Source organism: Hippopotamus amphibius, chromosome 1, assembly GCF_030028045.1.
Source record: "Hippopotamus amphibius kiboko isolate mHipAmp2 chromosome 1, mHipAmp2.hap2, whole genome shotgun sequence".
NCBI classification, from domain to species: domain Eukaryota; kingdom Metazoa; phylum Chordata; class Mammalia; order Artiodactyla; family Hippopotamidae; genus Hippopotamus; species Hippopotamus amphibius.
In genome coordinates, this window is record NC_080186.1 from 158,812,198 (window position 1) to 158,828,314 (window position 16,117).

General features: G+C 42.3%; 1 protein-coding gene across 4 annotated transcripts in view; it reads right to left on the minus strand.

Moving 5' to 3' along the window:
• Positions 1-16,117, minus strand: part of ARHGAP26 (Rho GTPase activating protein 26) — a 448,717-nt gene that overhangs the window by 124,005 nt on the left and 308,595 nt on the right. The window lies entirely within an intron of this gene.

The following is a 16,117-nucleotide window of genomic DNA, read 5'->3' on the forward strand; positions in this document are numbered from 1 at the left end:
CTCTCAAGAGGGAGTGACTGCACTCTGGATTATGCACAAATCTTTAGGCTCGGTATATTTGGGCCCCCTGATAACAAACGTGGGTCACAATGCTACTGACCCTGGTGAATACTGTGTCTAGTGCTTGGTAAACTGAACAGAACACGACCCAGCAAGCCTGCCAAACTCCAGAGGCTGCACTGCAGGAGCTGCACCAAAGAGATGAGATCAATAAATATTTGAGAGAGAGACAGAAAGAGAGAGAAAAGGATCCACAACTTGTAGCTCCAGGTGTTCATGGATGTCTGAGCATGGAAGGAACCATTTATGCCCAGCAATACCCTCTGTACTGACTAAAATGAAGTCAATCCCTGGGTATGAAGATGCCCCTGGGAGAGGGAAGAATCACCATGTGGATTTAGACTGCAGAAGAGAATTATACTGGAAGCATCTCAGCAGCAGCCTAAAGTGCTAGGAAGAGCAGGAAATACCTTGATTAATACAAGGAAGATGGGCTCAATCTCTAGCTAATAAAGCAATGTCCTAGGTGAAGAGAATCCAAGGTTAGAATTTACAGCTCTTTGAGGTAATTTCTTACTTTCTCATCACTTTGGGGATTTAGGTGTATTGGCAAAAGTTGCCTGTATGATAAACAAAAAAGAAAGATGGAGGCCCAGGTTCATTTCCTCCATAGTCAAAATTCTAAATAAATGACCGATAACGGGTCTGTGTCATTTTAGCAATGACTGAGGGGGCTGGAACTTTTCTCGTTCTTTGAATGGCTATATCCAACTTTACAATTCTTTTTCCAGATACTCGGGAGAGAAAAAGATTCTTCCAACAAAGATCAACTTCCCAACATATGGTGACTGGAAACCACACTGGCAGCCACCGTCTGGAACCCCAAATAGCCAGCTGTGACAATCAAAGACTGGGATGAAAACAAGAGTTTTCACTTGTTTCTTTGTGAAAATCACTGATGAACAATCTCTCAGCCCTAAGAGGCTGAAAGTTTCCTTGTGTAAAAGGGATCAGTGCAGCCAAAATTATTTAAATATTACAAACATTATAATATTAAAAAAAAGTAAGAGACAATCTTAACAATCAAGACAGTTTCCACTAGGCTTGAATTTGAGGGCATTCTTTTGGTTAAGAGGTCTGCTTCCTTTCTTGTCCTCACCACCCACTCAGGGCTGGGGCTCCTAAGCTAACTTTTGGTGCTCACTCAAATCCAACTGGAAGAGATCAACGCCTGCTTTAGCTGAACAAATGCTCTGGAGCACTCTGCATCTGCCGCCACCTACCTCCAAGTCTGGGAGCACCTGAACAGGATCTGGCTTTCAGTGCTGCCTGTCTAGTTATGAAGCTCAGACAAATGACTTCACTTAGAAATTATTCATTATACACAATTATATTATTGCCTCTGCCTACTTCTCCTAAGCTAATGTTCACCTTGGCCTCTGCCTCTCTGTACTCCAACTTCAGTGCTCACGTGCCATTATCTGGGAGCCTCTTCCCTCACGTCCTTTCTCTTTATCCAACTAACTTCTACTAACCCTTTGGCTCTTAGCTTAATCCCAACATCACCCAACTCCCCATCACTAAGGGAGTGAACTCTGCCACAGTCCGTCATTACGTGTGTATATGGGACTAGCTGGTGGAGGCCTCCCCCACTCTCTCCCACCAGAGGATGCTCTGTGAAGCACCTACAGCAGGCCGGGCAGAGTGGGACCAATGATGAGGCAGACACTGGGCCTGTCATCAAGGAGCTTGTCCTATAACAGAGAGGAAGAAAAATTGGTGAATCAGGTGTTTCAGAGGCTGTGACCACAGCATGCACAATGCACAGGGTTGGGGGAAGGGACAGCAAATTTTACCTGCGCACAAAGCATCTGACGGAGATAAGGGCATAAGCAAAGGTAGAGAGGTGCACAAGTCTGCGGCCACTGCAAGCAGCTGATGGTCCCCAGAGCATCAGGCCTTTGGCATGGAGTGGACAGGGGCGAGGCTAGAGGGAAAGCAGTTTCCAGATGAAGCCTGACTTCATATGCCACGCTGGAGAGTACAGACTGTGGCTTTAAGTAGGGCAGTGAAAAGGGCAGGGTTCCCTTTTGGTTACAAACATGCCTCCCTCCAAATCTGTGGAAACTCAGACTGTATTCCTTCCCCTGCTCTCCTGCCAGATTTCCCATCAGCACTCCACGCATTTCGCTCCAGGGAGCAAAAAGGAGTGAGCAGCTTTTCGGTGCGTTCCAAATTCACTTGTATGCGCCATCACAAATCAATCAGTGCAGGCAGCTGCGAAGCCAGAGCCCACGGCAGGGCATGCATAGCCAAACCCGCTTCAATCTCGTTCTCTTTTCTTTTTCTATTTTAATAGCATACTATAAAGAAACTTCTGAAGTTTTTTAACATGGGATACTGTGACCATGGTTGCGATCCCAAAACTCCTTGGAAATTAAACAATCCCCTACACTCAGATCTTTAAAAGTAAAATCTTTTTCGGGCTGTTAAATTCCTCCTCAATTATAGTTTTCACTATACTTTGAACGCATGTGGATGGACTGGGCTGGTGGCATGAACAAAGGTCAACAACATGGATGGATGGATCCTGCTGCAATACCTTCAATAAAGTGAATGTGGACAGAGCCAGAGTGTCTTATCTTGGAAAAAGTTATTTGCTCTAAAATCATGCTATAATTTTTATCATGCGTAATGACTTAAAAATGGTCCTCTGCAAATGAAATATCTCAAGGACTTCTTATGAGAGAGATAGGCCACAAGATATAAGACAGGATAAAGACATACTGAGTCTGAGCTAAGAAGTAAAGAAGTAAGAAGTTAAGAAGAGGACATAAAGGTGAGAGTCTTCTCAATTCAAAAAAATTTTACTGAGCACCTACATGTGGCCAACAGACTAGATGCTGGGGATCTTCAGGCAAATAAGACTTGATCTCCCACCCCACAAGAAACATCCGAGTAGAACAAAGGGGAGAAAGGGAGACAAGGGTAAATTTGGCTACAGTAAAACTGATCATTTGACCAGCTATTACAGTGCACACTTGGGGTGAAAATGAAGCCAGAATTTTAGACGTATTTCTAAATGGTAGACCAGCTTCCTCAGGAAGGTAGCTATTGCCCAAGGCTTAGATCACTAATAATGTAAACTAAACCACATCTAGGAAATAATGCAGCCTGGGACTAGAGGAAAAAAAAAAAAGAAAAAAAACTCAAGGTGCATTAAGTACTGCCCTCAACCTGTAAATTTACTCTGCAGAGATTCTGTATAACTATAACCCATTGGTGCGGTCCAGAAAAATATATGCTCAACAGTGATGACCTTTTATCTTAAGGAATACAATAAAATATTTAGCTATGAATACCCAAATAAAGATAAGCAACATCAACCTTTTCCCTCCATTTTTAAAACTCTTTAAAACTCAAGAAGTTCTGTAGAAAAAGATCATTTAAATAGACACCATGGGAAAAACTAAACCACTCAAGACTTTTACAGTTTGAAAAGGGATAATCTTGTTTCCTGAAATTCAAAAGGAAACATTAGAAGGAAAGGCCTGCTTAAAGTGAGTTGTATACCAATTCCCATCATCTTGGTTTCAGATCTGCATTAACGCTTATGTGGAGGTAGAACGTAGTGAGGAAACAAAACAGGCTTGGAACTTAGACAGGATCATGGGTACAAATCCTGACTTTGAAACTTGGTAGCAGTGTAGCTTCAGGCAAGATATGTGAGTCTTTTAATTTCAATGTTCTCTTCTGTAAACTAAAAATCCCAGTATCTGCTTTTTGGGATTTTTGCAATGATAGCAGATACTGAATAGTAAAAGCATCTGACACATGGTAGATCTTCAATAAATGTAAAGCAATTTTACTATTCCACTCTTTATGTTGATAAACTCTTGAGCATGAATTCTGATCCCTCTTGACTTCTGAGCAGGGACAAATAGTGATAGGAGCTCTACACAGCTCCACATTCCTCTGACAGTCCAGAGAGAACACTCAGCTCAGTCACCCTGCAGGAATTTCTCCAAACCCTTGCAGGGTGACATCATTATTGTCTCTCGGGGGTCAGGGCAAGTGTCAAGGCTGAAGCAACTGAGGCATTATCACAAGCTGAGAGCCAGCAAGAGATACCAAACAGCCATTATAAATAGCAAATGAAGACCCAAAAATGCAAAGTAGAAAATACAGTATTCCGTAAAGTATTAAACATTCCCAGTGAAAGGCCCTGACAAAGAGTTAATGAGGTAAAAGCTGCCATTTTTGAGCACTGACTCCATGCGAGACATGAGCTTTGCAAGCATCAACTTTCATGATGCACTTTGCATGCATCGACTCCCTTAATCTTCACAATATGACTCTGAGGTAAGTCCTATTGTTCCCCCCATTTTATAAATGAGGACACAGAGGCCCAGATGTCAGATAATTGTAGGAGGCCCCCAGCTGTAAGTGGTGTAACTGGAATTTGAACTCAGGTCTCTCTGCCTCCAGGACTTCACTCTTAAATGATGTGCCATTTCCAAATACATCAATGATAAACCAATTACATGGTCACTACCTTAAATAAACCAAGTAAGCTATTCCCCAAAAGGCAGGCTTAGTGAGTTCAATTTTGGTGCATATAGTAAGGTGGGATTCCTAATAAGACACATCCAGGAGCTTCTGTTCTGATCGCAGGCTGCTCCTTCCAGTCTTTGTAGCTAGATCTTTCTCTCCCTACCTCTAAATGCTGTAGTGCCAGGGCTCTGTCCTGGAACCTCTCCTCTGCCTCTACTGATGTCCTCAGTGATCTCATCAGTCCCATGTTGATACATATGTAAGAAAAAGCATCTGAATGCTAAGCGCTCTCAACAGAACCTTGGATATGTTTATCACTGATCCCTGCCCACCCCACCACACCCATACAACAAAAGTAAACCGTACTTTCTTTCCTGTAGAAGGCCAAAACCCCAGAAGTCATCCTTGATTCCTCTCACATATCACATCTAGCCCATAAGTCAGTCCTATTGGCTCTATCTTCAAAGTAGATTCCAAATTTGACCACTTCTCATCACTTCCACCACTACCATCCCAGATCAGGCCTCCAGCGTCTTCCATCTGGACTACTGCAATAGCCTCCCAATTGGTCTCCCTGACTCCACTCTTGCCCCAATTCAGCTCATTCTCTAGAGATCAACAGACCAACACTGGAGAAAAGAACAACAACAGAAACAGATCATGTCACTCCCTCCTCAGTACCATCCAGTGGCTTCCTATTGGAATGGAATTCAAACTTCTTCCCATGGCTCCCCAAACCCTACTGGGTCTGGCCCCTGCTTAGCTGTCCAAATTCAGCTTGTGACACACTGACATTATTCCTAGAATAAGCCACATATGTTTTCAGGTCAAGCAGGTTCCTTTCTCAGGGCATTTGCTCTTACCATTCCCTCTGCCTGGAAGAATCTCCCTCTAATGCTTCACATGGCTTTGCTCTCCCACTTGAATCAGGTAGTGACTTAAATGTCACTTCCTCTGACCATCCGACACAACAGTTCCTTGCCCACTTCCATCATTCTAACTGCATTCCCTTTCCTGAGAGCACTTAATACTTCCTGAAATTATCTTTATAATAGATTTAGTCTGTATTTTTATACTATATCAAAAAAACAAAAAAACAAAAACAAAAACAAAACCCTCACTGCTGTGTTTACAGGACATAATAGTACCTAACAGGTACTCCCTTACTGGAATGGCCATCTGAACTCATGTTGGAGTGCTTCAACAAAGGGCCCTATTATCCAAAGCTAGGTCACAATCCGGGGGATTCACATTAGAACTTCCCCATCCAGATGTCCTGAAGCTGAGTGACAGCTGGCTTGGTCATTCAAAAGGGGAGAAAGTGTGAGGCAATACAAGCCCAGGTTTTGGGCATCAAGGGAACTCTGTATCTGATCCCTATCTCTAGATCCTGCCCAGGCCCTGCAAAGCCTGCATCCAATAAGCTTATTTTCCCCAGACAGGCTGCACCACTGGGTCAGTTCCCACAAACACTGCCTTGCTAAGGCTATAAGGACATGAGTCCAAAAGCAAAAAAGGCCCTCTGGGCATGCCAGCTCTACACCAAGGAGCCACCAAAATGATATGAGGATTTGTTTCAAGGCCCGACCAAGGCATGTATGCTTAAAAATGCGTTCATTTAATTCAGTCTGACAGTGAAAAAGGTTTGTATGCAGCCCACACTACCAGGATGGCTGTACACTGACAGCCCCTGTAGGTGTTTTTAGTTAAATGTGATAATCAAACTAGCTTCATAGCACAGTTAACTCTGAAACAGCAAACCGAGCTTCCTGGGTGATCTCCCCATCTGCCTTACTCCCAGGCTCTGTGCAAAGACCGAAGAGTAAAGGCTAAGGTGAAGGGCAGCAAGTGGAGGTGCTTACAGGCATGCAGGGTGGAAAGAGAAGGCAGGGGGCAGGCTTCTGCTCTAGCAGAAAGGGAGAGGGTGCTCACTTCACGGTAAGTCAGGGTAATTTCGTTGTTTTTGTTTTTTTTGTTTTTAATTTTACAGGCTCACCCCACCTTTTTTTTGTTGTTGTCCAACTATACAGATCCTCATGCGCTCCCCCTTTACTCCTGCTAAGTTGACCTGACATTCAGCACTCCCAACAGAGCATACGTTGAAGGAGGGAAAGGTCTCCTGCAGGACTGGTTATGAGAAACCAAAGGAAAAGTTAAAACTGTGATAAGATAATTTGATAATCCCAGGACCTTTCGCATGGCCACTTCGGCTGGGAACTGCCTTTGGGGTTCAAATTTGCAGAGCACGGTGAGGAGATAATGTGCATGACTGGAGCATTGGTTCCTTGAAACAAAAACGCTATTACCACTGATGCACTTAAGCGGCTCCACCATAACCACTTGTTTCACCAGCCAGCCATGGACAAAGTACTAAGACCCCAAAGAACTCAGATGCTGAAGTCTCTAACGTGGCTTCTCCAGTTACTAAGCAAATCAAACCCACCTGTTCCTATTTCACCACAGTGGTACCCAGAGCCAGCTTTCAATTATTGCTGTTAATAGAAGGGGGGGGGCACACTTTTCAATTATCCATGCGAGGCTGCAACACACACACACGCTCCTGAAAAGTTCTCTCTAAACCAAAATTTGGTATCTGAAACCCCCTTTTGCCGTTGACTGCTATAAAATTCTACATGTAATCTGAGATGGCAAACTAAGTACACATTGAATCAATGTCTATTCTCTAGCCTTGTCAATCACAGCCCGTAGCTGAGGAAAATGAGAGGCAGGACTCAGGTCCAGAAGCTGACAAAATGCCCACAAGGGGAATTTAAATCCAACTAGGGCCAGGACTAGGGTGAGGCAAGAGAGACAGGTAGGGTGCACAATTTCAGGAGGTAAGGTCCTGCCACCAGCCTGAGAGGGAGAGTCTCCTTAGTACTTCCACAATTATTTATTTATTTTAAAAGGTTAAGATTAAAACTTTATTTTAAAATATTTTACTTTTTTCCTTTTCACCTTTGTTATTTTTCAAATAGTGAAAGTAATAATCACCATAACGCTGTCACATTTTTGAGAAACATAATCTCCCCCGTTATCAAAACTGTGAAAATCTGGTCACTGTTACTAACAGTTTGGTGCGTGTTCCAGGCTCTTTTCCTTACACACACATTACACAAACACACACTAACTCATTCATATATATTTTTACTTAAAAAAGCTGAATCATCTTTAGCACTGACTTAAATTTAAAGAGGCAATCCCGGACTTCCTAGGTGGCACAGTGGTTAAGAATCCGCCTGCCAATGCAGGGGACACAGATTTGATCCCTGGGCCACGAAGATCGCACATGGCACAGAGTAACTAAGCCTGTGAGCCACAACTATTGAGCCTGTGTGCCACAACTACTGAAGCCCACGTGTAGAGCCCATGCTCTTGCAACAAGAGAAGCCACCACAACGAGGAGCCTGGGCACCACAATGAAGAGTAGCCCCCACTCGCTGCAACTAGAGAAAGCTCGTGTGCAGCACTGAAGACCCAATGCAGCCAATAAATAAATAAATAAATAAATAAATTTAAAAAAATAAATAAAGAGGCACTCCCTCTCAGGATTGTTAAGGGTCATCATCTCCTTAAACTGTACATCCCAGGAGTCTCTCTTCCCTCACCTTAGCCCCAGCCCTGCTAGATACATCATCTTGGTGCCCTGGCTTACTTTACCTGCTGGTAAACATTTTTTATTGAGTCAGCATAATGTTATTGGCTGGGTAATGTAGGAACCAAGTCTTTGTTAAGACTTTTCTTTCTCTCTTCATCAACTTCCTTGCTTCCTTCCTTCCACTTCCCGTTTAGTCACAGGAAGTAGCAGAATTGTTATGTGTTGGTTCACTTTAATGGTGGTAGAATAAACAAGGTATGCAGAAACTAACTGGCTTTTAGAGGCTGGCAGCAAAGATGAGAGGCAATCAGGGACCTAAGGATATTCCTGGCAACCAAGGTTGGGATATTCTCAGCCTGTACCCAGGGACCAACAGCTACAGTCTGCCTGTGCCGCCTGCCCCCCCTCCCCCCCCCCGCCCCGTGCCCCAATCACTGAGAAGCCACAGAGCAATGAGTGGACCTGGCCTTAGACCCCTCTGGGTGGTCCAGATGGCTAAGCACACCCGAAGTATGCACAGTTTGCTGTTACAAATTCCTCATACCAGTTAGAAATTTCAGATTCATCCTCAAAAGACTCTTCCACAAGAAGCTGGCAGGGCCTTACTGTCTTTGCAAGCAGAAAAGATGCCTTCCCACAGCCATGATGACCTGTTAAAGCCAGGAACCCCTGGAGCCCACTCACCTGCAATGACGCATTTATGACTTGTAGCTGCTTGGCCTCAGGGGTGCTAGGGCTATTTTATGGTGGCTGTGGCACAGGTTAAAAGCCTTTATATTTTGGAATAAATAAGACCTAAGACTATACTTTTAGGGATCATTGCTATAGTTCATTATTGTAGAATAAACAGGATCTGCAAAGGCTGCAATGAGGACAATGAGAAGGGCAGGTGCTGGGGTGTCTTTATGTCAGATCTCTGGGTGGTTCAACATCAGCTGGTCCATAAACCTATGCAGAGATTCACCCCTTTGGTTCACTGGTTCTTTTTTCTTCCCTGATACTCTAGGCCTCCATTTCACCACCTCCAGTGCAACCTCCGTAGCCCAGCTAACTTCTGCTTAAATCTTTAACAGTTCAGCTTAGATGGTAACATATTGGCTCCCACACACTGAATGCATTCAAAGAACTGAGAGCACTGCCTGGGACACAAGACGTGCCACATGCATCTATATGGACCTACTGCTCCAAATGAAAACTATGTCAGGCAAATAAACCAATTCAGTCATTGTGGAGAATGATTTGGTGATATCTAAAAAAAAGCAAAGCTGCATATATGCCTGCAATTGCAGTGCTAGATATACATCACGCCAAAACTAACACATGTGCAAAAGGGTGTCTGCAAAGATGTTCACTGCAGCACTGCTTACAATGGTAAAAAACGAGAAACAATTCTAAGTGTTTATCAATGGGGGAAAGAAAGAAATATGTGTCATTTTTATCTAGCATTTAGAGGACTGAATTAGCATTTATCTCAAATAGATAAACTGAGAGAAAAACACATGTTGAAAAATGAGAGTGCACTCTGATACCATTTACAAACAGTATGATACACACACACACACACCCCCCCCAGATGGCTATATGTGGACACAAAAAATCAATTTTAAACTACGAAAACAGAGTTCAAAAGGATACACATTAAAAGTCATGTTAACTTTCCATTGGAGGGTAAAGGGAATGGAACTGGGGACGACCCCAAAAAGGATTTCAGTGTTAACATGAGAGAGAGAGAGAGAGAGGACAAATAAGAAAAATGTAAACTATCGCATAAATACATACATGTCTAAATATATACATGAAAAACTACAGCAAAACATACAAAATATACATTCCAAATATATACATTTTGCTCTTTTTTTTTTTTTTCAAAAGGAAGAGAAGAGGAAGAGAGGTCATGTTTTGGGAAATCAGAAGGATTTCTTCACACTGTCTTAGTGAACTTAAAAAAGCTGTGTGTGTGTCAAAGGCTGATTAGCAGGTGATAGGAAAGAGAAAAGAGTTTTAAAAAATGAAGTTAAGGGACTTCCTAGGTGGCACAGTGGTTAAGAATCCGCCTGCCAATGCAGGGGACACAGGTTCAATCCCTACCCCAGGAAGATACCCCAGGAAGATACCACATGCCGTGGAGCAGCCAAGCCCGTGCGCCACAATTGCTGAGCCTGCGCTCTAGAGCCTGTGAGCCACAACTATTGAGCCCATATGCTGCAACTACTGAAGCCAACATGCCTAGAGCCCGTGTTCCACAATAAGAGAGGCCACTACAATGAGGAGCCTGTGCACCACAATGAAGAGTAGCCCCCGCTCTCCACAACTAGAGAAAGCCCATGTGCAGCAACGAAGACCTAACACAACCAATAAAATAAATAAATAAATAAAAATGAAGTTAAGAATAACTTTTTTAAGTGCATCTTTAATCAGTACTATCCTTAGTAGTACTTCCCAGACTTTAGTGTAGATGGAAATAACTTGGGAGCTTATTAAAAATAGAAGTCCATACCCTCCCTACTCCAGCCCCCAGCATTGTGAATCAGGAAATCTTGAATGGAGCTCAGTAATCTCCTTTTCATTAAATATATGTGTGTGTGGGTGTGTGTGTATATCTCCTTAGTACAGCAGAGTTACAATTAAGCCTTTAAAATGTACTGAGAAATATTTAAAAATAAAGTAAATGAAAATTACAATTTTAATGTAAAAGCCTTTTCCCCTTTGCCCATAAGTGGATAGCTAACAGTGGCTCTTAAAAGAAAATTTTATATTTTGATGATGATAAACTACAGTCATTCTATGCAATGTTTATTTACATAGCTCTATAAAATGTTGATCCTGCAACAGAACAATAATTACATCATATAATGTACAACTGAAATGTTAAAGGCACACTTGTTAAAATTATGAAAACTCTTGTTCTAGGTAACAATTAACTTTAGTGGAATGATTCCAGTGTTTTAATTAAAGAATTTGAAAAAGAATAGATACATGTGGGACTTCCCTGGTGGTCCAGTGGCTAAGACTCCTCCCTTCCAATGCAGCGGGCCAGGGTTCCATCCCTGGTCAGGGAGCTAGATCCTGCATACTGCAGTGAAGAGTTCACATGCTGCAACTAAAAGAGCCTGCATGCCACAGCTAAAAGGAAAAAAAAAGAATCCCATGTGGAGCTCCCAAATTTAAAAGAAAGAAAGAAAAAAAAAAAGAACAGGTACATGTATAATTGAATCACTATGCTGTACACCTGAAACTAATACAACATTGTTAATCAACTATCCTCTAATATAAAATAAAAATTTTTTAAAAACTACATAAAAGTCACCAGTGTAGAACAACACAGTTCTAAGCTATCAAGACTCTGTTATCCATTACCTAATGATGACCTCCTCTCTTCTTGCTTTCCCAAGCAGAGTAGGGCACCCCCTCAGGCTTCCCACAGCCCCTAACACACACCTGGCACTAGAGCACAGATATATGCTGTAGTTTACCTGTGGTCCTATCCCTGCACCCCTCTAGGCTGTGAGTTCCTCTTAACAGGGAAGGCATCATGCTCTCTTTGATATCTGTGTCTAGCACAGTGCCTGGCAAGCTGTAGGCACTCAACAAATATCTCTTGAATGAGTCAGTACATTTGAACACGTCTTAGACTGGAAGACAGCCAATGAAAAAGGAGTCTCCAGCACAGAGTCGGCAGACCTGTTCTCTAAAGGACCAGACAGTAAATATTTTGGGCTTTGAGAGCCATATGGTTTCTCTTGTAACTTCTCAACCAGCCAGTGTAACTCTGAGTTGCCAGAGATAATACATGTATAAAGAAATGTGCCTCTGTTCCAGTAAAATTTTGTGAACTATGAAATTTGAATTGCATGTAATTTTCATATGTCATGAACTGTTTTTTTTTCTTTTGATTATTTCCAACTATTGAAAACTGTACACAACCATTCTGAGCTTGTGGGCCATACAGAAACCAGCAGCAGGGTTTTCCAACCGCAGCTCTAGCAGATCTGGGCAGACAGGTAGGAGGAAGAAGGTCAAGATACCAGACAAGCTGGAATAGACTGAGTCAAAGAAGAGAAGAAAGGAGCCTATGTTGAATGAAAAGCCAACGGACCCTCACAGTATCTAAAAACAGGACAAAAAGACACAATACAGAAACAAAAAACAATGCCATTTTTTGTTGTTGTTTTTTTTTTATTTTATTTTAAACCAGTTCTACCATAACAGTAAAGCTCACATTCAATGAAATAATGGCTAAGGAAGTCAGAAAAAAACTGGTATAGTTAAAAGCCATTAGTAATACTAGTTGTGAAAAAAACCCAAAGCTTTTCAGGTTCAAGTTTTACCCCTATCTCAAGCATTGCTAAGATATATTCTCCTTTCTTGCTGATGTCCATTCTCAGGTAGAAATGCAAATGAGCAGAGAAGTGGATAAAAGATGAGGAGCGAAAGCAGACAAAAGGGATTCTGTCTCAGAATTCCCAAGGATTGACTGTCCTGTCCTGTTGTAACAAGGCTTGTGCATAAAATCATAGATGTCTTCAAAGTTAAAAGAGGCTAGGAATCACAGTCTGCTCCATTCATGAAAAATAATTATAACTTTGTAAATAGCACACATGGTCATTCTATAAAAATTCAAAAATAAAGAGGGGAAGAGAAGAAAACACCAGCACCTAGAGATAAAGACACTTAAGATATTGCTAGCTATCCTTCTAGACTGTTTTCCTTAGCTGCACTATGTGTATGTATGTCTCTGTGTATGTGCTTTTTTTTTTTAATGCAAAAATAATCCTCTTTATTTGTAGATGGAGAAACCTGAGGCCTGGTATACTTGCTCAAGACCATACATAAAGTGAGTCTGTAAAAACTCAGGATCAGGACCTTTTACCTATTGGGTCAATGCTCTCTCCTACCACCTCCTAACAGAAATAAATCATCAGCATCTTGGATAAGTTAGTGCCTTGTTAGCACAGGTTCTCAATAAATTAATATATATTGGCATGAATGATGCCAACTGAGCTGTCCTGTTTATCTCAGTCAAGCTCTGTCCAAGTCAGCTTCATCACAGAAGCTGCTGATAACCAGTAACACTGGAGAACACAATTTTTAACATGCTGCCAAATCCCAAAGAGCACAGGGATACAAGGACAGCCTCCTTCAGGAACTGACATGTAGCTTAGAATCTATGCTACTGAAAGTGCTTCACTTTGGAATTTTGTTTTGGTTTACTTTAAAATGAGGTACAATTCTGGGTCCTTTGTAGATCAGTTTATCCAGCATTCATTTCTCAATTCTCCCCATGCCATAAGGGGGGCATTACAATGAAGGGAAAGCTGCATGACATTTGCATTAGGTTTGCCTTAGATTTCAGCTAAGTAAGATCATACTTAACCATGAATTAAACAATTTCTGATAGGCCTATTCACGACAAGAGTCATAACACTTTTGCATACTCCAGGTTCAGCTGTTCTGCCAGGGTGGCCCCAAGTCACTGTGACCTGGAACCCTTCCCCCTGGTCCATGCCCACTCCAGTTCCAACCAACCTGCCAAACCCACCAAGCCCATGCAGTCTACAAAGGAAACACTCCTACACAAGGCCATGCCTTTAAGACTGGGTGAGGTAGCTGTTTTGCCTAACTCTTAGAAACAAACACAGAAAGTTAAAAAAAAAAAAGAGAGAGACAGAGAGACAGCAACAGTGATAGAGGGATATGTTCCAAATGGAAGAACAAGATAAAACCCCAGGAGGGAAAAAAAAATTAAATGTACATAAGTAATTTACCTGATAAAGAGTTCAAAGTAATGGTTATGAAAATGCTCACTGAATGCAGGAAAACAATGGAAGAACACAGAACTTCAATAAACAATTAGAAAATATAAGAATGAATCATAGCTGAAGAATACAATAACTGAAATGAAAAATACACTAGAGGGAATCAGCAGATTAGATGGTACAGAAGAACAGATCAGCAATCTGGAAGATAGAATAGAGGAAATCACCTAATCAGAATGACAAAAAGGAAAAAGAATTTTGAAAAATGAGGATTATTGTTTAAGGGATCTCAGTGAGAACATCAAGTATACTAACATTCATGTTATACGGGTCCCAGATAGAGAGAAGAGAGAGAGAAAGAAGCAGAAAAGTTATTTCAAGAAATAATGACTGAAAACTTCCTTAACGTGGGGAAAGAAACAGATACCCAGGTCCAGATCCAGAGAGTCCCAAACAAGATGAACCAAAAGAGATCCACACCAAGACATATTATAATTTAAATGGTAAAAGTTAAAGACAAAGACTGAATTTTTAAAGGCAGCAAAAGAAAAACAACTAGTCACATACTAGGGACCCCCCCTCCTGCCCCAATATGGCTATCAGATGATTTTTTTAGCAGAACTTTTCAGGCCAGAAGGGAGTGCTAACAGAAGAAAATTTACAACCAAGAATACTCTATACAGCAAGGATATCATTCAGAATTCAAGGGGAGATAAAGAGTTTCCTAGACAAACAAAAACTAAAGGAGTTTATCACTACTAAACTGACTTTACAAGAAATGTTAAAGGGTTTTCTTTAAGTCACAAAGAAAAGGTCATAATTAGAAAGAAAAAATATAAAAGAAAAAGAATCTCACTGGTAAAGGCAAATATATAGTAAATACAGTGGATCAGCTACTTAAAAGCAAGTACGAAGGTTAAAAGACAAAAGGTAGTAAACTGTAACTGCAATAAGTAGTTGAGGGATACACAAAATTAAAATGTGACATAAACAAAAGATGAAGGGGGAGGAAATATTTATTGCTTTTAGAATTTGTGCAAACTTAAGCAACTCTTAGATTAAAATAAACTGTTCTATATATGTCAATATACATGAACTGCATGGTAACTACAGACAAAATCCTACAAGAGATATACAAAAACTAAAGAGAAAGGAACCTAAATATAACACGGAGGAAAATTATTAAACCACAAGGGAGGGAGAAGAAAGATGACAGCGAAGTAGAAGGATGTGGAATGCATCCCTCTCCACAGATGCATCAGGAATACACCAAAATATGCAATAATTCCCACAGAGAACCAGCTGAACACCAGCAAATGACCTCGGACACCAGAAAGGACTGCAAAGATCCCGACGAAACCAGGTAGGACAGAAGGGGAAAAAAATAAAAGGAGAAAGAGGAGGATAAGAAAAGAAAGGGACAGGTCCTACACCCTAGGGTGGGGGGGATCTAAAACAGAGGGGAGATTGCCATAATCGGGAAAACGTCCCTTATCTGATAGGGAAACCCCTTCTCCAACAGGGAATTTTCTTGGGTCAGTAGGGAGGCATTTACAACTCTTCAAAGAGGGTGAAGCAGCTGAGCTGTGGCAGATAGGAAAGAGTGAGAAACACACAGAGGGTCCGCGCCACGGCTTAGCGTGCCCGGACTGAGATGTGGATTCACAGCTGAACAGGGGGTCTGGGAGCTTGAGCGTGGGAACCGGAGAACTGGTTCAGCATGAGAAACATTGTTGGCAGTGGGGAGATGGACTGAGAGGATAGGAGGGAAGAAATCCGCAGCAGAGAGTGCCCACCGCAGAAAGCTGCAAGGCCACAGTGGCAGCTGGATACTGCTGACTCTCAAGCAGGGGAGAGGAGCTGCGGGTGTAGCCTCTCTCTCGGCGCCTGCGACGGACAGAGGAAGGATTCCTGTGGGCCTAGCTAACACAGGAAGGGATAACAAAGGCCCCTGGGAGGGGCTGGCCTAGAGTGCCTGCAGCCAAGAACCAAAAGACCGCAGAGTGGGCCAACTCTGAGACATTCTGTTTACACCTGAGCCGCTGGTGTCCCTCTGCAACAGGCACTGCCATGGCCGACTGAACCGCCGTGACCCAGGCAGTGTGCCTGGCAGAGTAGTAGCAGGGGGCAGGAGCCACGGGTGGAGTCGCGCTCTCAGCCCGAGCCTCCCAAGCCACCGTGACCCAGGCAGGGTGCCATTGCTCACTCA